A 23,459-nucleotide genomic window follows, 5' to 3' on the forward strand; every position below is an offset into this window, starting at 1 on the left:
ACAAATGTAGGAACGCTAGGAACAATGGATGTAGGCCATGGTTACAGGCTAGGATCATAGAAATGTAGGGCGGAAGGGACCCTGAGACGTCACCAGGCCCAGCCCCCTGTGCTGTGGCAAGAACCTCGTAACCCTGGATCATCCCTGACAAGTATTTGTCCGACCTGTTTTTAAAAACCTCCAGTGATGAGAATCAACAACATCCCTTGGAAGCCTACTTCAGAGCTTCACTTTCTTCATGGTTAGAAAGTTTTCCCCCCCTAATATCCAACCTAGGAAGTTCTCCTCTTGCAGATTAAGCCCACTGCTTCCTGTTTTACTTTCAGAACCCATAGAAAATAATTGATCACTGGCCACTTTATAACGGCCTTTAACAGCCCGGAAGCCACAGGCCCCCATCTGCTTTTCTCGAGACTGTGTACGCTCAGCATTTTTAACCTTCCCTTGTAGGTTGGGTGTCAGAGCAGCAGCCATGTCTATCTGTACCCGCAGAAAGAACAGGAAGACTCGTGGCACCTTAGAGACTAACACATTTATTTGAGCATAAGCTTTCGTGAGCTACAGCTCACTTCATCGGATGCCCACGAAAACTTATGCTCAAATAAATGTGTTAGTTTCTAAGGTGTCACAAGTCCTCCTCATAGGTCAGGTTTTCTCAACCTCTGGTCATTTCTGTTGCTGTCCTCTGGACTCTCTCCATTCTGTCCACATCTTCTTAAAGTGTGACACCCAGAATCGGATGCCACACTCAAGCTGCAGCTTCACCAGTGCTGAGCAAAGCAGGCAAAGTTTGAAATTCATCCTTCTTAACATGGGAGACCAAACTGCATACAGTATTCCAGATGAGTTCTCACCAGTGCTTTGTATAACGGTACTAAAACCTCCTTATCTCTAATGGAAAACCCTTGCCTGATGCATCCCAAGACCACATTAGCTTTTATCACATTGGCACTCATAGTCATCCTATGATCAACCAATACTCCAAGGTCCTTCTTCTCCTCTGTTACTTCTAATTGATGCGTCCCCAGCTTATAACTAAAATTCTTGTTATAATCCCTAAATGCATAACCTTACAGATGGTTAAGGGGTGACTTGATCACATATGTAAGTATCTATATGGGGAACAATATTTGAAAATGGGATATTTAGTCTAGCTGACAAAAGTCTGACACGATCCAATGGCTGGAAGATGAAGTTAGACAATTCAGACTGGAAGTAAGTCTGAGGGTAATTAACCATTAGAACAATTTACCAAGGGTTTGGTAGATTCTCCAGCACTGGCAATGTTTAAATCAAGATTGGAAGGGTTTTTTTTTTTTAGTTATATGCTCTAGTTCTAAAGGAATTCTCTGGCCTGTATTATACAGGAGGTCAGACTAGATGATCACAGGGGTCCCTTCTGGCCTTGGAATCTATTAACCTATATTGCTCTTCTGATCCAGGGTGAGATTCCTAAATTTTTTCAGTGGCCAGGGACTCTGGAACTAGGAGCATCCTCTGTAGCGTGAGGGCCAGGCATGGACATGCCTGATATTTCAGGCAATGAGTGGAGATCTCATGGGGCTATTGTCACTTCTTCCTGCTTGTTTTGACATTGCAAGCCCAATGCAGTGCTGTGTATCTCACATCACATGACATGGGGAAATCAACAACCTGTCCTAATCCTCGCAAAGTCACAGAAACAACAATACCAGTTGCATGATGTCTGCTGTCCCCGAGGCAAACAGCACATATATCCAAAAGGTTTCAGATAGGGCTAGTTGGAAAATAGAATTTCTGTCCTGCAGGAAATTCCAGTGTTCCAAAATATGTTTTCATTCCCAATCAAAAGAAAAAGGCAAAATTTCTAAATGCTTTGTGGAACAGAAATCCAGAAAACTTTTTATTCAGGAACATCAAACCCTTTCCATTAGATCAGATTGCGTAATAATGATGTGTTAGCGGCAGTGCATGGAATTTTCACTGGTGCCAACCAGAGCCCTGTGTTGGATAAGCTACTGAGGTCTGGGTTAGTGACAGTAACTCAAGTTACAGGTCCCATAGGCCTGGCTAATAGCGGTGCAGGGTTATAGTTAAAGTCAAATATTCCCCAACTACCTCTGTTGGAATGTAAAGTAGTTGGATCTGTTGTCATCCATGCAGCATGATGAGCAATATTCACAAAGAGGGTCCAAAAATTCTTGCCTTGTGCAGAGGCACCAGTATGAAATCAGTCTCTACAAGAATTCTTAGCTATTCCCTCTACCATTTAACCAGTGTTGCGACCCTGCATAGTGTGGGAGCATGGAAGCCCTCTTTTATTTGCATTGAATACACTTGACAGTACTGTACTGCTATAGCACTTACTGATTCAATACTACTGAGGCTTTTATAAATCATATCTTAATATTGAATAAATGGCAACTGATGCACAAATATATCTTGGATGAATACCTTAATCTAATCACATTAATATTACAGTTCACGTTGATGGTTAGGTTGCGGCTATTCAAATATAAAGAAAATTCCAATCTTCAGAGCTGCTCTATACTGCTATGTAAATTAAAATAGGTTTTCTGAGAATTTCTTGAACAGATTGCCAGTTCCAGATGTCAAAAGTCTACTGGTGGTTTTCTGTATGGTCTGTCTCATCCAGCTTCCTGTCCTTGAAGCCCTGCCTTTAAGAGATCCCAAAATAGGAATTGGTAACATGAAGATAGTGGCACACAGTTCCTTAAGTGATAGCTAGGTTCCATTGGAACTCCTATGGAAAGCCATTTTACACCAGAATTTATATCACACTAGATCATTGTGGGAAGAATTGGTAGGGGAAGTAGAAGTGGGTGGCAACCTGGGCAGCAGTGACCATGAGATTGTTGAGTTAGGACCCTCACAGATGATTGGGAAAAAGGAAAATATAGTGCCCATCACTAAAAAAGGGAAGAAGGATAACCCAGTGAACTACAGACTGGTCAGCCTCACCTCAGTTCCTTGAAAAATCATGGAGCAGATCCTCAAGGAAACCATTTTGAAGCACTTGGAGAAGAAGAAGGTGATCAGGAACATCCAACATGGATCAGCAAGGGCAAGTATGCCTGACCAACCCGATTGCCTTCTATGATGAGATAACTGGCTCTGTGGACATGGGAAAGCAGTGGATGTGATATCTTGACTTCAGCAAAGCTTTTGATACAGTCTCCCCGCAGTATTCCTGCCACCAAATTAAAAAAGTATGGATTAGATGAATGGACTATAAAGTGGATAGAAAGATGGCTAGATTGCCGGGCTCAATGGGTAGTGATCAATGGCTCCATGTCTAGTTGGCAGCCAGTATCAAGTGGAGTACCCCAGGGGTCGGTTCTGGGACCGGTTTTGTTTAACATATTTATTAATGATCTGGATGATGGGATGGATTGCACCCTCAGCAAGTTTGCAGATGACACTAAGCTAAGGGGAGTGGTAGATATGCTAGAGGGCAGGGATAGGGTCCAGAGTGACCTAGACACATTAGAGGATTGGGCCAAAAGAAATCTGATGAGGTTCAAAATGGAAAAGTGCAGAGTTCTGCACTTAGGAAGGAAGAATCCCATGCACCGCTACAGACTAGGGACTGAATGGCTAACCAACAGTTCTGCAGAAAAGGACCTGGGGATTGCAGTGGACAAGAAGCTGGATATGAGTCAGGAGTGTTCCCTTGTTGCCAAGAAGGCTAATGCCATATTGGACTGCATTAGTGGAACCTTGCCAGCAGATTGAGGGAAGTGGTTATCCCCTGTATTCGGCATTGGGGAGGCCACACCTGGAGTACTGCATCCAGTTTTGGGCCCCCCACTACAGAAGGATGTGGAAAAATTGGAGAGAGTCCAGCAGAGGGCAAAAAAATGATTGGGGGCTGGGGCACATGACGTATGAGGAGAGGTTAAGGGAACTGGGCTTGTTTAGTCTGCAGAAGAGAAGAGTGAGGGGGGATTTGTTAGCAGCCTTCAACTACCTGAAGGAGGGTTCCAAAGAGGATGGATCTAGACTGTTCTCAGTGGTAGCAGGTGACAGAACAAGGAGCAATGGTCTCAAGTTGCAGTGGGGGAGGTCTAGGTTGGATATTAGGAGACACTATTTCCTAGGAGGCTGGTGAAGCACTGGAATGGGTTACCTATGGAGGTGGTGGAATCTCCATCCTTAAAGGTTTTTAAGGCTCCGTTTGACAAAGCCCTGGCTGGGATGATTTAGTTGGTGTTGGTCCTGCCTTGAGCAGGGGCTTGTACTAGATGACCTTCTGAGGTCTCTTCCAACCCTCATCTTCTATGATTCTATGATAAATATTTTAATATCTTGCTCTTCTTAAATTCCAAAGGGTTGTGACTGAGTGGCTCATCAAAGCTTTATTCGTAAGATGCACCCAACATTTCAGAGGTAATACAGGATTTAAATCTTTGAAGAATGATAGTGGCCCAAGCAGTCAGAACAAGAGCCCTCGCTAGGTGACTGTCTGTGCAGGATGGAATTTTCTGGGAAATTTCTGGCTGTGGTTTAAAATACTGTAACAGTCCTTCTTGTGGTTTGCAAACACTTCACCCCTCCAGTATCACCTGCAAAAAGATTGAAATTTAAAGATCAAGCCCAGGGAAATGCTTGCTGCTCTTCATTATTTCTCTTGAAGTAACAAAACTAGCAGGACAAATGCTGTATTTTCTTGTGCACTGTCTATATCTCTGAAGTTGGAGGACTGGAATGGCAGGATGAACCACTGTATAATTTGGCCTAGTAAGTTAAATCTCATTTGTAGAGAATTTTGCAAGCATGTGACATTTTGGAAGGAACTGGGGAACTGGCTCTTTTGAAAGCTGTAGCTTCCAGATTAAATATGTATTTTTGTTCTAGCTGTCATCATGGGCAACATGCTCCACCTCCACGGAGACTGGCACAGAAGTGTGTAAGAGAGGGGAAAAAAATAAGCACTAGAACCAGGAAAGAAACAGCAGCATGCTAACAGAAAGGAATGCTCTGAGCACTGTGGAGGAAGCAAGGGCATGGCAAGGAACAAGGAAATCCCTGCAAGCACCATCCTATGCAGGGTGGGCCCAGCAGGCAACACCCCCAGGCTCCAGCTACTGCTGTGCTCTGGTCTTTGTATGATGCACAAGAGGGACCAGCATTGGCTCCTCTGATCTGCCTGGCAGAGCGATGCCTGCTGTGACGTTATTGACAGAATCTGTAACTGTGTAGATCAACCAAAGTCCGTAGTGGCACCAAATCTTGTATAAGGGGGTCAATAAGGTATCTAAGACAAGGTGATGGTTGGCTGGTTATGATTATGCTATCTGTATAGGTGTATCATTTTGTAGTTGAAGTTATGTAGTATGAAGTTATTGGCTCTATACTGTCTGTATTTCAAACTTATGCTATGCTTCTGGGTGACACCCCAGACAAGTTGGTGTCAGCTCTGCCTAGCCTGCTTGATGGCCCATTAAGGACCATCAGCGATACAATTTACCACCTGAGAGAAGGCAGACATGCCTTGTGACTCAGCAAAGTATGCAGGGACTTGCCCAAGTGACTCCAAACTCCATTTTGCTGTAATTTTCCACAGTGAGAACAAAGCGGGGTCCTTACACTTGGAAAAGACTATAAAAGGCTGATGCCTCATCTCCATCTTGTCTTCAATCCTGCTTCATACCTCTGGAGGAACTTCGCCACAAACGGAAGCTCTATATAAAGGACTGAATGACCCATCCCAGCTGTGGATTTCTCCACAGACTTGATTTGAACATGCAGTTTATTCCATCACTGCTGCAAGCCTGAACCAAGAACTGTGCCATTACTGTATGTAATTGATTCAATTTAACCAATTCTAGCTCTCATCTATATCTTTTTCCTTTTATGAATAAACCTTTAGATTTTAGATTGTAAAGGATTGGCAACAGCGTGATTTGTGGGTAAGATCTGACTTGTATATTGACCTTGGTCTGGGGCTTGGTCCTTTGGGATCAGGAGAACCTTTTTTCTTTTACTGGGGTATTGGTTTCTATAACCATTTATCCCCTTAACAAGTGGCACTGATGGTGATACTGGGAAACTGGAGTGTCTAAGGGAATTGCTTGTGTGACTTGTGGTTACCCAGTGGGATAAAATCAAAGTCCTCTCTGTCTGGCTGGTTGGGTTTGCCTTAGAGGTAGAAAAACCCCAGCCTTGGGCTGAAACTGCCCTGCTTTAAGCAATTTGTACTGAACTGGCACTCTCAGTTGGGTCTCATCAGAACCAGCATTGTTACACCTGCCTTTTCCACCCTCCCAGTGTTCCTTTCACATGCATCACAAGTTGGGTCCCACCACTGCCATGACTTTCCTGGGGCAACCCTCTGACTGACTCCTCCTGCTCGCTTTGGCTCACAGGCTCAGCAGCCTGTGCGACTCCCGTGGCGTTTCCCCAGCAGGGCATGCAACATTCTGTAATCCACACAGGGGCTCACTGTCTCCCTTCCGAATAACACAGCCCAGCTTCCTCCACACTGCAGTATGGGACTGAGCGCAGCATATGGCTGTGAATTAACCATGCATTCAGGGAACAATCACGAAGCCCTCCTGTAGCTAATGGAACATCTGTAAACTGCTATGGCTTGTAAGCAAGACTCCATAGCCAGCTTTATCAGCCTAATAAAAGAAAATGATGAGCCCAGATCCTGGGGCGGAGTGTCTTCATTCATTGTTAGCAATTCTTCACCTTTTATTCTCTGTTGAACGGTTGTTGCCTCTTCTGCTCTTTAATTATCAGTCCCCATCCCCCCCAACATTGCAATAAAAAATACAGCAACATCCTCCATTCAAAAAGGAAAATGGAATCCATGATTCAAGATCTGTCTGAACTCACAAAGTTTGGCAGACATGGGGAAGAAGCTGTGTTTGGCTGGTGCATATCCTTTATTATATGACTGATCTGACAGTATGAATCAATACGCTTCCATTGAGATCAGTGCACATAGAATCATAGAATCATAGAATATCAGGGTTGGAAGGGACCTCAGGAGATCATCTAGTCCAACCCCCTGCTCAAAGCAGGCACAATCCCCAAATAAGAAGCGTTTAGTGATGGGATGCATGAAAGTAGAGAATCTGTCAACTTTATGATGAAATGTCATGATGGCCGACAGGTGTACATGGGTGGAACTCATGGAAAGTCCCATTTAAGTTCCAGTAGATAGCCTCCTTAACTCTTATTTTAGACTGACGTAAGTACAGTCTGTTTGCGTTGGTACCATGATTCGAATAGTTTCCATTTATGTCTGTAGGTGTGTCGGGTAGTTGCCCTACGACTGTTTAATAACAAGCCAGATCATGTGGCCTACACACAGATCCGCAGCAGGCAGACCAGAAGGCCAGGGATGCCAACAGTTGATCCAGTGCTGTGCCACAGACCTGCCACATTTTACAAAGAGCTACATGCCATACTTGGTGGAGACCCCACCATTGCCCAGCACACCACCATGGGCACCTCTGAGGAGACTGAATCAGAGGTCCCTGCCATGAACACTGAGGAGGAGACGGAAGAGGATAGAGGACAGGTGACCAGGAAGCCCAGCTGTGCCATGAGCCAGAACCCTTTTTTGACTCCATCACAGTCTAGCCAGTCCCACCAGTCGAGCACATATGAGCCCGATGCAGGGGAAGGAACCTCGCATAAGTGTGTAAATAAATTTCCCATTACAGTGATGCTTCTTCCCCGCAAAAAATTAATTAGCAGGACACAGCTATTGATTTTTCATTAGTTTATTCATACTAGAAGAAGTAGTGAAACAACCAAGAGAACCAGAGTTGCCACTGCTTTTAATTCCCTTGGGGGGGGAAGTGTCATGCAGAGCAGTTTGTATATATGCACAGGGATGTCTTGTGAATCCTCCTGGGAGATCTTGCTGACATTTCTGCGACCCTTGTCTGATGGTTTCTAGGCAGGGCAGCCTCATTTCTTCCTGTGTGGCAGCACGCTTTCCCACACCAGAGGGCAGTAACTTCAGCAGGCGCAATTCCTGTACATAGGCTCGTGGCACAGAGGCCTGGGCAAGTTCAGGATGCCAGCAGCAGCTGTGCTTTCTCTGCCCTTGTTATTCTCTGATGTGAGACATCAGCTAAACTCACCACTGGCTGTGGGAAATGGTGTCAGTGTGCACTGGCAGTGCCCTATGCTCAGAGTTTCATGCAACCGAGCAATTCCCTCCTCGTTTCCCTCTCCCTTGGTGGTTCATACTCATCAGGGTTAGTGCTGAGAGTGGAAGTGTGAACAAGTAGTCTGAAGCAGAAGTGCCAGTAAGCAGGGTCTTGTTTAACGCGTTAGGGGAGCAAGGGGAGGGGGCAGTTCGGAATGTTAAGTTTCAATTTCTGTTTCTTACTCTATTGACAATGGTGTTCATGTTTGTTCTGTGACTGGGGCCACTGTGGCCTTGGGGAGTACTCCCTGCACACCAGCAGAATGACTGACCCAGGTAAGGAGGAGAGAAAAGATGACACGAGAGGGCATATTCTGTGAGATCCTGCAGACCGTGATCAGGGCCTGCAGAGTAAATATTGCAGACAGCCTAGAAAAGGAAAAAGCATACAGGAGAGAGGCACAGGAAAAGGAGAGGGGGATGCACCAGGATGCATGCAGATGCAAATGCTGCAGATTCTTGTGGACCTCCAGATTCAACAATCCCAGGCTTGACTTCCATTGCAATCTGTGGAGAACTGCACCATAGCACCCCTTCAGCACTCCACACATCCTCAGGGCCCACACATACCTACCCCATCACTCCACAGTGGGGGAAAGCCTGGACAACCTCGGTGTCATATATACAGCTGTGGCTCTCACAGGTCAGTGTACGTGTAGCTACAATGGACGTCAAGGTTCCTTCCTATTTTATTAAGACTCTGTGACGGGGTGGACTTGGCCCGGAGGTCCCTTGCTGGAGGCCTTGCAGCCCTACCTCACCCCGCCCCATAAAAGAGCAGCGGGGAAGTCCTCCAGGCAGCCTAGAGTGGCTTCAGGGGAACAGCCAATTAGAGGGGTTGCTGGAGTGACGAATAAGGAGCCAGAAGTGCCATATGAAAGGAAGCAGCAGAGGCAGAGCATCAGTTGCTGCCTGGAGCTCAAAGAGGGAGGATCTGCTGGGCTGGCTGGATGAGCAGCAGGACCGCAGACAGCTCGCTGCAGGCACGACGGAGCCAAGGGAAGCCTGCTGAAGACCTGGTGCTGGCTGGCTGGAAGAGCAGCAGGACCGCAGACAGTTCACTGCAGGCATGATGGAGCCCAGGGAAGCCTGCTGAAGTCCTGGTGCTGGGCTGGCTGGAAGAGCAGCAGGACCATGGACAGGTCAGTGAGGGCAGGCTGAGCCCAGGGGACTGAGCCCAGAGCCTAGCCAGACTGGGTGTGGATACTGTGATAGGCCCTGCTGGGCTGGTTGAAGACTGAGCTTGGGGAAGGCTGCCAAAAGGACGCCAACTGAGGGTACCATGATGGGCCCCTGTTAGGCTGTTAAAGAAAGCAATGTCTCCAGGAAGGAAGCTTTGGTGCTATGGCCCCGTACCAGAGCAAGAACTAGAGAGCTGGAAGGCTGAGTCACTGAAGACCTGCTGAAAGTACCATTGGCTGGGAGGGTGCTCATGAGAGGTGAGTGCCACCCATTGTAAGAACTGAAAGAAAAGTAGGCTGACAACTGACCAGAAAAGGGGTGCCCACAATAGGGAGGTGGTGCCCCGTTCAAAACTGAGGGATTGCAAGCAAATATTGGCCAGAGAGGGGGCACTCAAGAGAGATGGGTGAGAGGGAACTGTTTTCAAAAGTGAATAAAACTCTTTTGCTTTGAAATTTATTCATCTTTATTAGTTTATTACACCTGATATATAATGCCTGCGGGCAGTGAAAGTAGAGGTCTTGTACACTCACAACCCAAACAGTGCAGTTGTCATAAATGTACAGCAAGCACCCCAACATTATTAGTTGTACTGGCAGTGACATAGGCACAGATATAGTTAGTGATATTTTAAAGCTTCCTAACTGTATAGCTTCTTCTTGAGCTAATCTGATAGCCCTTGTAGTTGGCTGCTAAACCTCAGCAGACAGCCTCTCCACTTCTGCAGCAAGATTGCACTCTTTGCTTCACGGACACTATACAGGACACAACAGGCAGCTACATCCATTGGGATATTTTTCTGGCTGAGATCCAATCCGGTGAGTGAACAACACCAGCGTCCTTTCAGTCTACCAAACACACATCACTGTCATTCTGCATCTGCTGAAGCAGTAGCTGAATCTTTCCTTAGTGCTGTTGAGATGGCCAGTGTGCAGCTTCATGAGCCAGAGGAGCAAGGGGTAGGCTGGGTTCCCAGGATCACTGCTGGCATTTCAACACGGAGTGCCATGCACCTTCCCTGACCAGCCATCGCTGATGCCAGTGAAGCATCCACAGTGATGCATTAATGCAGAAGTGGGCAAACTACAGCTCATGGGCTCCATCCAGCCCACGGGACCATCCTGTCCGGCCTCTGAGCTCCTGGCTGGGGAGTCTAGCCCCCGGCCCTTCCCATGCTGTTTCCCTTCCCCCCACAGCCACGTGGGAAGCGCTCTGGGCGGCAGAGCTGCACACTCTTCCTGCGCAGGGCAGCAGCGTGTCTAGCTCTGGCCAAGCGGCACGGCTGCCAGACATGCTGCTCTGAGCAGCATGGTAAGGGGGTTGGGGGGTTGGGTAAAGGGCATGGGGGTCTGGGGGGCACTCAGGGGATGGGGGTGGTTGGATGGGGTGGAGGTTTGGGGGGCAGGGGTTGGAGAATGGGGGGATTAGATGAGGGGCTCCTGGGGGGCAGTTATGGGCAGGGGGTCCTAGGAGGGGATGGTCAGGGGAGAAGGAGCGGGGGGGTTGGATGGGGGGATTCTGAGGGGGGCAGTCAGGGGGAGGGCAGATAGGGGGCAGGGCCAGGCTGTTTGGGGAGGCACAGCCTTCCCTACCCAGCACTCCATACAGTTTCACACCCCGATGTGGCCCTCAGGCCAAAAAGTTTGCCCATCCCTGCATTAATGCTTGCATAGCCATGGAAAAGTAGCTCTTTCTGTTGATGTACACTGGGACAAGGTGCTCTGAAGCCACCTGCTGTGAGGGATAGATGCAGTCTACCACTCTACTGCAGTTCGGCAACAGCATTTGTGATAAATAAAGGGGGGGATAGCTCCCTTTGATGGAAAGCTAGTTAGCTGTAAAATCCCTCTTGGTAGCTGTTCTTTACTTACTTTACCTGTAAAGGGCTAAAAAGTCCTCCAGGTAAAGGAAAAACATTTAGGCACTTGACCTGTCAAGGCTGAATCCCCACTCTGTCACTCCGAGTGCAGAAGTCGGGCCCGAAAGGATTTTAAAAATTAACACTTGCCACTCCAGGCTTGTATTAAACTCCCAAGGTTACAGCTTTTCTCTGACCTTGGCCAGGTAAATGCTGCACCACTCAAATGCAAAAAAACCCCTTTGAACCCAGGAAGGAGCACTTGGGAATTCCTCCCTGTGGGGTACCCTCAAGCCCCTTCACTCCCACCCCTTTCTGGGAAGAGCTGAGAAAGAAACAAGGAAATTAGCTGTGGCTACCAGCTGATCAAACAACATGCACAAACCTCTTAGGACACACAAATCCAATCCTGTCCTTAAAAAAAAAAAAAAAATCCATCTGGAATTTAGGCTTTTGATAGATTTTAAAAGATAAATTCCAAAAATCAATCACCCAAAATAGCTTTCTTGGGGGTTCAGTTTAAAGATTACAAGCAAACAAAAGCATCTGGGGTTAGCACAGAGGAGTCCACAAGCCAATGAGAAATAAAAGAAATAACCCTGATTGCGTCTAGCTAAACACTCGGATCTACGGACACATTGGAGTTCAGATAAGTAGTTCTAGGCATGTTCTGATGACTTATGATCATACCTGGCTTAAGCTGCTTACAGCATGGCTACTCTGTCCTTCCAGCCCAGAGAACAACAGACAAGGGGGAAAGTTTCTTTCCCAATTTTAAAAAGTTCTACCTTCCCATTGTCTCTTTTGGTCAGGTGCCCCCCCTTTTTTTTCTTTACCTGGGAAACTTTTTAACCCTTTACAGGTAAAGCAAGTAAAGAACAGCTACAAAGAGGGATTTTACAGCTGGCTGACTGGTTGGGTGTTCATCAAAGGGAGCTATCCCCCTGTTTATTTATCACAGGATTGCTGCAAATCCATCCATGTGCTGCACAGGGCCGAGAGTCACAGTCCTGTGTAGCAGGAGACAATTAATTGGTCTGCATGCTTGCATCACAGTGGCCCCCATAGTGGATTTTCCCACTCCAAAATGACCTCCCTCTGACTGGTAGCAATCTAGGATGACCAGATGAAAAGGACAAAATATTGGGACACATGGGAGAAGCAAAAAAACCCACCGGAGCCGAGTTGCCGAAGCAAAAAAACTGCCATAGTGGCCAAAGCCGCAATATTGGGACAAATGGCGCCCTGACCATGCGTCGGTCAGGACGTGGGACAAAGAACTAAAAATCGGAACAGTCCTGATTTTATTGGGACGTCTGGTCACCCTAGAGCAATCCAGTGTTACAAGTTCCACAGGGTGATCACCACATGCTTCTCCACTCTCAATACAGCCCTCAGTTTGGTGTCCCTGTGCTGGATGGCTGGGATGAGCTTGAGACAGATCCAGGAATGTAGCCTTGTGCATCTGAAAGCTCTGCGTCCACTGCTCGTCATCCCAAGCCTGCATTATGATGAGAGCCCATCAGTCAGCACTTGTTTCTTGGGCCGAGAAGGTGCGCCACCATTTGTAGCTGCTCTGCAAACACCACCAACAACCTTGAATTGGTTCTTGCTATGCCCCATCACAAAATGATCACAAGGAAACCCTCATGTTCCCCTCAGTGGTTCTTGTGGCTCTCCAAATAGTGGAAGGTCATGCGCCCTGTGCTTGCAATGCTCATGACAATAGCACAGAACTGCGCAGGAGCCATGCTTTGTCAGAGGTGGTAGACAGGGACAAGTGCTACGTGGGTTCATGGGAAACTGAAAATAGGCACAACAATTATGGAGTAAGATATTATGAGGGGGAGAACACTTAATTATGGGCTGTTGCCCCTTGCTTGCAGTCAACCCTGCATGAGTCGTTTCTGCCCCACCATACATTGCCAAAACTACGCAGAAGACAGTGTGGGATGTACACTGGTATACCTACACCTGGTACACCGGACTGTGACTGCACTGACACAATCACTCCCGGTGAGTACGTGCCGTGCCATGCCGATGCAAGGAGCCACATATGAATGCACACAAGCAATATACTAACTGCAGTGGCTTTATGCCGACATTACTTGTGCTGGCAAAATGTGGTAGTTGTGATATCTAGGGCCATGTCTACAAGGAGAGCTGAGTGCACTTGAAAGCACAACCACCTGTGATTTACCCAACGGAGTCTGTGGCAAAGCCAAGTATTGAGCCTGCTGAATCCAGTTCCATTGCCTTAGGTGCAAGCCCATCCTTCCTCAAGTCAGCTCTGTGTCCTGGAGCCCTTGGCCGGGGGTTAGCATCCTTCTCATATAGCTGATTGTAAATATCCTGGGCAGGATTGTATTAAACTGAATGGAGTGAGTCCAGATTTCCAACAGCACACCTGCCATGTTGTCCTTCCCTTTATGTAGCTGACAGGTTTTCTTTGATAACGGGGCTTTTCTGCCCACCTGTGAAACGTTTAGGATCCTCTTGTTTCAACAAATCTTTGAAAAGTGAATAAACTTCCTTCTCTTTCTCCCCAAGCCAGCAGTGGGGCAGCTGTCCAGCATACTGTCCCATGGTTTTAACAGTCCTGGCTCATTCTTCCGCCAGCACAGCATGGCTATTTCTGTGAACTCAATAGTAAAACCTATCTGCTGTCAGCACCTCTGTATCAACAGCCTTATCGCTCCGAAAGCCACGGCAAACATCGCACACTTTGAATCAATTTATACCATGTAAAGCTGAAATTACTGGGCGGCAAGCTGTCTCCAAATCTGATAGGACAGCTGGAGAGAGTGCAGGGCCTGGTAGGAGACTGTCTGTTACTATCTTGTCTCTTAGGTATAATAGCGCCTTGAACATGCAGAATTCCCATCAGGGCAGAGTGACTTCATCTTTCTTTAAGGCCTAAAAGCTTTGTTTGGAAGAGACACTGGGACTGCTCTAGCCCTGAAAGCTGAGGTAAATCCCTGTACATAAAGCTGGTGATGTGACAGGAATACTAGTTAGATTTGGGAAGCGAGGCCTAGAAATGAGACAGGCGAAGTGAGGGCAAGCTATGGCAGGATGGTGCTGGAAGCCTCCCTCGGCTCCTTCTGAACAGGGGCTAGCATGACTGCTGGCATCCTCAAAGAGGGGAGAGGACAGCCATGTCCTGACTCTTTACACTAGCTAGCAGGGCTTGGCAGGGAGGGGAGGGCAAGGCCTACAGTTCCCTTTCCACTGGTGCAGCAGAAGCCACTAGGACGTCTCCTGCCCCTGAGGCACCGGGCCTGAGTTTGAGCTCAGCCCTGTGTAGAACAGGTGGAAAACTCCAGTGAAGTCAGTTCAGTTATCCCTGGTTTACACCACACGAGAGAGGGCAGAGTCAGGCCCATTGGGCCTGACTTGGGAACAATGGACCTGATTCTATTGTCTTGCATCAGAGCAGCAAAATGAGGCAATAAAACACTACCGCCGGGGCTTCACCTCAGCACCAGAGGATGATCCTGAGCCCATAAAGCTGGGCAGCTGGCAGCACATGCCAGGATTTCCCAGGACAGCTACCTCAAAAAAGGGATGGTCCTGGGCAAGCGACCTCCCTACCAGGGGCTTGGAGTCACAAGCTGGCCCTTATGGCAGGCCAAATCCTGGCACCCTTGCTCACACGGAGTAGTCTTTCGCTCACGCCTGAGCTCAATGGCAGTACCAGCATGAGGGTGGAAGAGTTGTGCCCTGTCATCAGTAATTTAGTTTCTCTCGAAGGAATTGTCCCTATAATACATTTTCCAGAGTGCTGGCCTGACTATATTGTTGCTAGAGCTGCTTGACAAACCTGTGTGTGTTCTTTGAGTGGCTTTTTTTCCTCAACAAAAAAATTGAAGAATAAACCAGGAAGGAAGGAATGTGTGAAATCCCCCTAGACTTCATTCATCCCATCCCGTTTGGAGGCAAGAAAGGAAGGAGAGAAATCCAGCATTTCACCAATTTTTCAGTTCTGCAAAACCTGTTTTCCAAAATTTCAATTAAAAACTAAACCAAAAAGGAACTTTTATTCGGGTTTCAGTCTGAAATTTCCCACTGAAATTTTAATTTAGAGGTTTTTTTTTTTTAACAAAACCCTATTGTTTTTCAGAAGAAAAGATACACCACCTCATATTACTGCCTGCCCCATAGAATCCTTTGATTTTTCAAATAATAAAACATTCAAAAGGCCATAATGAATACATTAATTTAACAAAATCCCTGCTTTTAAAAGTTACCTAAAACATCGTAAAAGTTTATGGTGTCATTGTTACAGGTATAATGATTTGCAGTTTAGGCTGCATGCATTGTAATGATCTCTGCTGCTGAACTTATTATCAATTTAAAAAGGCATTAAATTAAGACATCTCCGATGTTTTCTTCCTGATGACTTTCAAATCATTTTTCCCATAGCAGCCTAGCAAACTTCTGTTACAGCCTGATTCTGGAAGTCCCTGACATTTGCAAAGACTTGTCTGTGGATGACAGAGATAATTTCCAATCCATGAATAAAAGAGCTTTTCTAAAGGAATAGATAATTTTAAACTGTCGTTTGGGCTATAATTTGTTCGGGAGGTGAACATAAATTTCTTAAACTCCATATTTAAAAGCCATATCCCTTTATTATTGGAGCATTGGCAACCACTGTCAAATCTGAAAAAGCATTGGATTAGAGGGTGCCCTGGATGGCATTCCTTCCAGATGCCCTGGCGCAGGCCAACCAGACTTTGGTCTGGAGAGTGGTGGGGAAAGAGCAACCCTCTGGTCCACCCCCACTCTGCACTGGCCAGTGCAGCTGGGATAGCATGGGTGTGTGGTCATTTGCAAAGAGGATGTATTACAATTTATGAGCGAAGGGCCTACAAGCCTAATCCAGCCCATTGCAGCCCTGTTAAATGATCCTCTGTATTTTGAGTACCATGGTCTAACAGGAGCCTACAGATCTTCTGCCAGCAGCAGCTTTCTTTTGACTCATGTGTACAAAGCTTGCCACCCCTTTTCTTTTTTAATGACATCTCTGTGCCTGGTGAGATGTTTGCAAGGGGTTGCCGGATACTGTTCCTGAAAACATGAAAGTCTGAAGAGCACAAGCGTTAATGGAGCCTGTTACTTTTCAGCACTCAGACTGCTTCTGTCCCCAGAGTACCATTTATTTAAATGCGCTTCACAGGCTTTCTTCATTTCCTTCCTCTCAAAAGCTACTTCTTTCACTGTCTGCAAGTTTCTCCTAACAGTCCCTCCTTCCATTGCCATGCAGCTCCTCCCTGATACCTGCCTTTGCCGAGCTGTTGTACTCAGGGCAAGTCTTGACTACAGAATAAAGTTGACCTAAATTATATCGACGTACAGCCACTGCAGTAATTAAATCACTTTTGCATGTCCACATTATGCTCCTATATTTGTGTGTGTGTGTGTGTGTGTGTGTGTATGTATATATATAATACAGCTATAAATTTGTACTCATTGCTACCTACCCAACCCATATGAAAGAAGACGACTATGTTCCTTGACTTGGTGTGTATCCTCACCAGGAGCACTTGTAAGTGTAGGGCATTGTGGGACAGCTTCTGAGAGGCAGCAACAGTCAATGTAAGCAATGCAGTGTCTACCCTGACACTGCATCAACCTAACTATGTCAAACCATGTCACAGGAAGTACCAATTTTGATGATATTTTGGTGGGGGAAATGCCAAAATGACTTGTTTAAATTTCTTGTTTTAATAATGTTGAAATGTAGTATTCTGAGGTGGGTGAAACCTTGTTATGGGTTGAGTTAAAACCCCATTGAGGTTGATATGTGTGAACTCACCTTTCAACTACCGTAGCTGTAAGCAGAGTCTCCACTTAAGATGCAAAGCTGTGTGTGAACTTGCCCAGGAGCTTTTGGCTGAGTATTTTTTGCTCAGGTGTGGGGCAGGAGTGGAGGGGGAAGAGAGAGCACACACAAACTGACAGCAGACAAGAACAGGGCGAAGAGGAGAGACAAGAAAGCCCAGGAGAAGCCTGCAAACAGTGTTACCCTGTAAAAGGCAGAGAACACTTTTTTGATTTTAGTGCTGGCTAAAGAGGCTTGGGGGCTGTAAGCAAAGAAACTGCATCTTTTTACCCTTGGTTCCCTCTGCGTTCAGAGACACAGGACTTTATACATTCCTTATAAACAAAGAAGATTGCATCAAAGAAAATAGCAGATTCCATCAATTTCTGATTCCCTCTGGAATGTCCCAGGTTCCGAAACTTTGACTAGCCACTCAGGTTGAAAAGGGGCAATGGTATTGTTTTGAATTTTTAATTTCATGTCGACTAGTATATAAAAGATAATATTTTACTTTTATAAAATTAATGAAAAATTTATAATGTTTTGACACCATCAAAACAAAGTTTTTACCTTATTGAAACAAAATGATTTGACACTTTTGTGACAAAATGATTTAATGTCACCAAACTGATTTTTTGTGTGTGTGTGATTTCTGTTGTGGAAAAAAGTGTTCATGTCAATGTGGAATAAAAACAAATGTTGGATTTGCCCATGGAATGGAAATTCTCTTTTCAGACCAATACTATTGGGAATAAGCTGGTGGGTGAATGTTACTGAGGTAGACAAAAAGTAATGAGACCACAACAAGCAATGAGAGAAATGGAAACAAAATTGAGACTGAAAAAGAAGAGCAAATGGACAGAAGAGGGAGCTAGCCCAAGGGAAAAGAGAGACAGTTAGTTATAGCAATAAAGGGATAGACTAGTCTGAGGCCATATCTATACTAGCATTTATGTCAGCAAAACTTTTCACACTCTGGGGTGTGAAAAAACACTCCCCTCTCCCAGAATGACATATGTTTTGCCAGCATAAGCACCCATGTGCACAGCACTGTGTCAGCGGGAGACATTCTCCCACCAGTATAGCTACCACTACATGCTGAGCTTGTTTTATTATGTTGATGGGCCAGCTCTCTCCTGTCAGCATAATGCAGCTATATGAGCGCTCTCACAGCGGCACAGCTGGATCAGGACAGCAGTGCCCCGTAAGCGTAGAGGTAGCCTGAGATAGAATATTTGTTGCTATGTTCAACTAAGGCACTATGATCAAGTGAATAGGGCTCTGTATTGGGAGTCAGGATACCTGGGTTCTATTCCCAGCTTTGCTGTTGAACTGCATGTGATCTTGGGAAGGTCGTGTCATCTCTGTCTTTATTTCCCCTCTGACCCAGTGTCTCTTGTGTGTTTAGACCATAAGCTCTTTGAGACTGTGTCTGTGCAGCGCCTGGCGCAACAGGGCCTCTAGAGCTACTGTAAGCAAAATATTAACACCCATTCAAGGATATTTCAGTGAAAATGTCCATCAGTGGGAGCATCTGGGAGCAGTGTCCAGGCCAGGACTCACTAGTGTAAACACATTCACAGACCGAATTAACACAGGAGAGTATTCAGACACTGAACAGTTAATTTCATTGCCTTGCTCTTGTACTCTGATCATTGACTAACAGACAGGCTTCCTCCCTGTCCTAACCAGCCTGAACTAGGGGCAGCAGACAGTGAAGCAGACCCTGGAAGGAAGCACCTCCTGTGCTTGTCCAGCCATTCCTGAGCTATAACACTAGACAGGTTCTTAACTAGAGCTGGCTTTTTACAGGAATCTGAAACCCTCCACTAATTCACAAGGGCTGTTGAAACAGAGATTTGGGGCCTGGGCTACTCTCAGAGTAGACAAACACTATTGAGAGAGAATTATGATGCTATACTCCCATGGGTGGATAGCTCATCTAGGTTGTGTGGTCTTATAATTACGGTGTTCTTGTTTGCCCATAGTAGCTACATTGAATTCTTTAGCTAAATAAGCAGAGCTGTCTTGTATGTGTGGTGCTCTGCCTGTCTGCTAAATCTTTCCCATCTCTGGCAATTTTTACATGTCTCCACACTGCTTGGCATAGGACTAATCCGTTTCTCTTCAAGAGATGCTTTCACACACACCCGCCCCTCTCCTCCCCTCCCCGTTCCCAATTCAGCACAGCACTTAAGCATGTGCATAAGTCTCACTGAGGTCAATACAAGGGACAGTTCACACAGAGAGCAAAACATGTGTTTAAGTGCTTTGTTGAACTGGGACTCTATTATTCATGTGGCTTAGAAAAGGACCATTGCAAATGACTGAGTTTTGTAAATTACCAAGTATGGGGAAGAAACAAGTAACTTAAAATAAATCAAGGATGTTGCATCTTAAACGTCACTTTGTTCCCTTTTTTGACAATGCAGCTTCATCTGAATTATTTATGACACATTTAGAGTACACTAGTAACTCTTCTGTACTGTATTATGTAAAGATAATGAAGTTGTTGTTTTTACCTTTATTGTATATTTTGCAGAGACCTTGAGCAGACACAAGGAAAAATCATTGTTAAATTTAAAATTCCATTGCATCTCTGACAGCTTTTCCAATAAGCTGGAACAGAAGTTTAACACCATGTTTATTAGACTTTCAGTGTTTTACAGGCTAACAAACTGTCTGTATTTTCTTGGTCCTTTGGTGTTTATTTATTTATCTCTTCCATAGTCTAGAAATTGGAGCCAGATGTGTAAGAAATGACTGAATCAGGCCCTAAGCCATTGGACTGGGGTCTAGGACATCTGAGTTCAATTCCCTGCTCTATTACAGGCTTTCAGTTTAAACTTCGGCAAATCTCCTAATGGCTTTGTGCCTCAGTTCTTTATTTGTAAAACAGGATAATAATGCTCCCTTTCTCCAGCGTTGCCCTGTTTTCTCTTCACAGATATTAAACGTAGAGCTGGCTGAAGAGTGTGTTTTCCCCTCATGGAAGATTTCAACAAAAATGAAAAAAATTCAGTCTAAATCTTCCACAGAAAATGTTGGTATGTTTTTTTCCCCAGAGGAAATTTGAATACTGAAAAAAAAAATTGATTCAGAAATACTGCCTTGGTGCCTTGTGGGAGTTGTAGTTCTGGTGCCTCATGGTCCCATTCTTCTCTATAGGCTCTGTGTCCTGGTCAGACTACATTTCCCATAGTACACCATGGCCTGCTACCTTGGAGAAGGCTGATGGTGCTTGGGAATCTGACTCTGATGCATCCTGGGAGATATAGTCCAGCCTGCAGAGAACAATGCCAGCGTGAGGCACCAGAACTACAACTCCCACAAGGCACCAAGGCACAATTTCAAAATAAAAATATTTTGATTTTCAGGCATTTGATTTTTCAACAAAAACTTAAATTTTCTGCAGAAAGCAGACACCTTTGCAAAAAAAAATTGATCAAAAATCCAGTTTTTCACCAAAAAAGTGATTCAACTGAATTTTTTCAACCAGTTCTATTCAAACACTTTGGAGGCAAGGCATTGTCTCTTATAGGTCTGTAAAATTAACACCACCTTTGGGCTCCAGTCTTGTTTGGTGCCTCTCAGTGCTACTGCAATACAAATAAAATATAATAAGATGAAGGAACTTATTATTTCCCCTGTGGATTTCTGGGTCTCCATTTATAACAGCTATACAGGCAGCTTATTGTTCGCCATACAATGGGCCCAGTTCTGCCCTCAACAGCTCCCTATATTTTTTCTCTTGCAGCATCATCTCAATGCATATTTTGATGCTTATTAGTGTTGATTTATTCATTTGCCAACTCCGTTACTGCAGTATTACCTCTTATCTGTTTAAAGCTCTTCCTTATCAGCTTCTCATCAGTGAGAAAGCTGACAGTAAAGCTCCTACTTTGTCAACAGTTTGTAATACCTGAAATGGAAGTGACTGGACAGTGTGCTTCCCCTCTATCTGATTGAATGTGTGCTGCTAATCTATCTGCAGCAGCCCACATCATGGTTTTCAGCCTGCCCCAGAAACAGTTCTAGATTTCTGGCTCATTTGACTAGAACTATCTTGGTTTATCAAAAATTAGTATTGATTTTCTGGAAATCTGAGCCTGCCGTATCCTGCCAGTTAAAGGTTTAGATCCACCACAGCATGGGAAATGCTGGTAAAGATGTGGTGGGGGAGAGGGGTGGATTGGGACAATTTTAGATTACCTTTGTTGTGACAATAATTCCAATGATTCTCCCCATCTATCCTCTCTGGCCTCTCTGGCTATTTCTCTGGTAATCTCTTGGTTGTCTAGCTGCCATCACAAACTCAATATCTGCCATAATGAACTTCTCATTTTTCCTCCTAATTCTTCTCCTCAGCATGTTTAAAACAAATACAAGGTAGTACTTCTTCAACAATGCACAGTCAACCTGTGGAACTCATTGCCAGAGGATGTTGTGGTGGCCAAGACTATAAGAGGGTTTAAAAAAGAACTAGATACATTCATGGAGGATAGGTCCATCAATAGCTATTAGCCAGGATGGGCAGGGATGGTGTCCCTAGCTTCTGTTTGCCAGAAACTGGGAATGGGCAACAGGGGATGGATCACTTGATGATTCCCTGTTCGGTTCATTCCCTCTGGGGCACCTGGCACTGGCCACTGTTGGAAGACAGGAGACTGGACTAGATGGACCTTTGGTCTGACCCAGTATGGCCATACCTATGTTCCTCTCCTCTACGTCTCTATTGACAACATGATAGTTTCTGTCTACCAGGCCCATACTCTGAGGTAAGCTATAACTAACCCTTCCACTTCTTTAAAATCTCCAAAATTGACCCTTTCTTTAGGGCAGAACTCTGGGTTATGATCTGGTAATGCTTCACCTCAATTGCTAGTCCATATGTAGCAGGGCTCAATGGAAAGCAGGGCTATTCTGCTGACTCATGATGGTTTTTGTGGGAAGCTGGACCAAATGGGACTCATTCGGTCAAACCCAGGCTATAAAAGGGTTTGTAGGGCTCTGAGATGGGAGTAGAGTCAGGCCAGAAGGCCCTTGCTGAGTGGGATCCTAGGAACCTACCAAGTTCACAAGGAATCCTAGGCTGATGTTTCCATTTTATTTTTAAGTTAACCATAAAGGCAAACACCAGAACGTGGCACATTTGGCATATTTGCCCAGTGTAAGCGTGAGCGAGTTAGCATTGTGGGCACTTGCCCATTCCAACCCCTGAGCATTATGTGTGAAAATTCTGGATTTCACTCACAGATTTTAAAGTCTAGAACAGCCAATTTCCTCCATGTCCTCTCACTTTGGCTTGCATACAAACAGAAGATAAAAACTTTGAAGACATCTGTAGCATTAGCATGAGCAGATGTAGCTAGAGAGCTTCCAGCCCTACTCTCCCACAGTGATCTATGGAACTCATTCCTCAAATGATTTGTAACCAGATGTGGAAATGTTTTGTTTGCAATTTATTTTAGCTATGTTAGTCAGAATGCTTTAATCTATTTTTTATTCCTTATCCTCTGTTTCTCAACCTGTCCTATAGTAGAAGCTGTTAAAGTCAATATTTGCCAACTATTGGAATATAGTTACTAGAGTATTTCCTATTCTAAATAGAGGGGAAAGTTATGGACATCTCAAACAGTGCTGTGTAGTAATTATTGGCAAATGCTGATTGAGAGTAGCCACCATATAAACTTCTTTATTAGAAGAACCTCAAATATTTATTATTGAAAGGCTCTATTTATGTAGCATTGCTAATATTATATCAATAGGCAAAAGCTTAATGAATACAGAAACCTCAGTGCTGGTAAATATGATCCAGGAAACCACAAAACAATGCATTCTTGGGAAGGTGATCTGTTGGAGGAAAATATGTTCAGTTTTATCAGCAGGTCAATGAAGATTACTTTTGTTTTTTATGCAGTTGGCAGCTAAGATGCAGCTGCCTATGACTAAGAAAAAGAATTTCAGGCAAGTACTTTACCGGGGAGGGGGAACTCGAACATTATTTTGTACATCCCTATGTTAAAGTATAGTTCCTTTTTCCAGCCACACTACAAAATGCACAGTGAATCTCTTGGAGAGGGCTTGAAAAGGGCAATCACTCTGTGTGAAAGGAAAACCATAAACACACGTTCAAAGGTTGGAATCATTGTAGCATGTGAAAACACATGGTGGAAGTGAGCTCTTAGAAAGGGGCTATGCACTCACACCATGGCCAGGTAGTTCCAGCCCAGGCTCCAGCTCTAAACCCAGCAGTGAGGATAAGAAAAAGTACAGGGGCTTGGGGAAATAAAAGGAAATTATCAATTCATAACACCACTCTTCACTCTGAGGGATAAATACTTAATGTGTGGCTGAGCAGAATGAAAGGGAAGAGGATCGACTGTAAATTTCACAGCATCCTGCTGTAAATGCAGGGA

This window comes from Dermochelys coriacea, chromosome 6 (assembly GCF_009764565.3).
Source record: "Dermochelys coriacea isolate rDerCor1 chromosome 6, rDerCor1.pri.v4, whole genome shotgun sequence".
Lineage (NCBI taxonomy): Eukaryota > Metazoa > Chordata > Testudines > Dermochelyidae > Dermochelys > Dermochelys coriacea.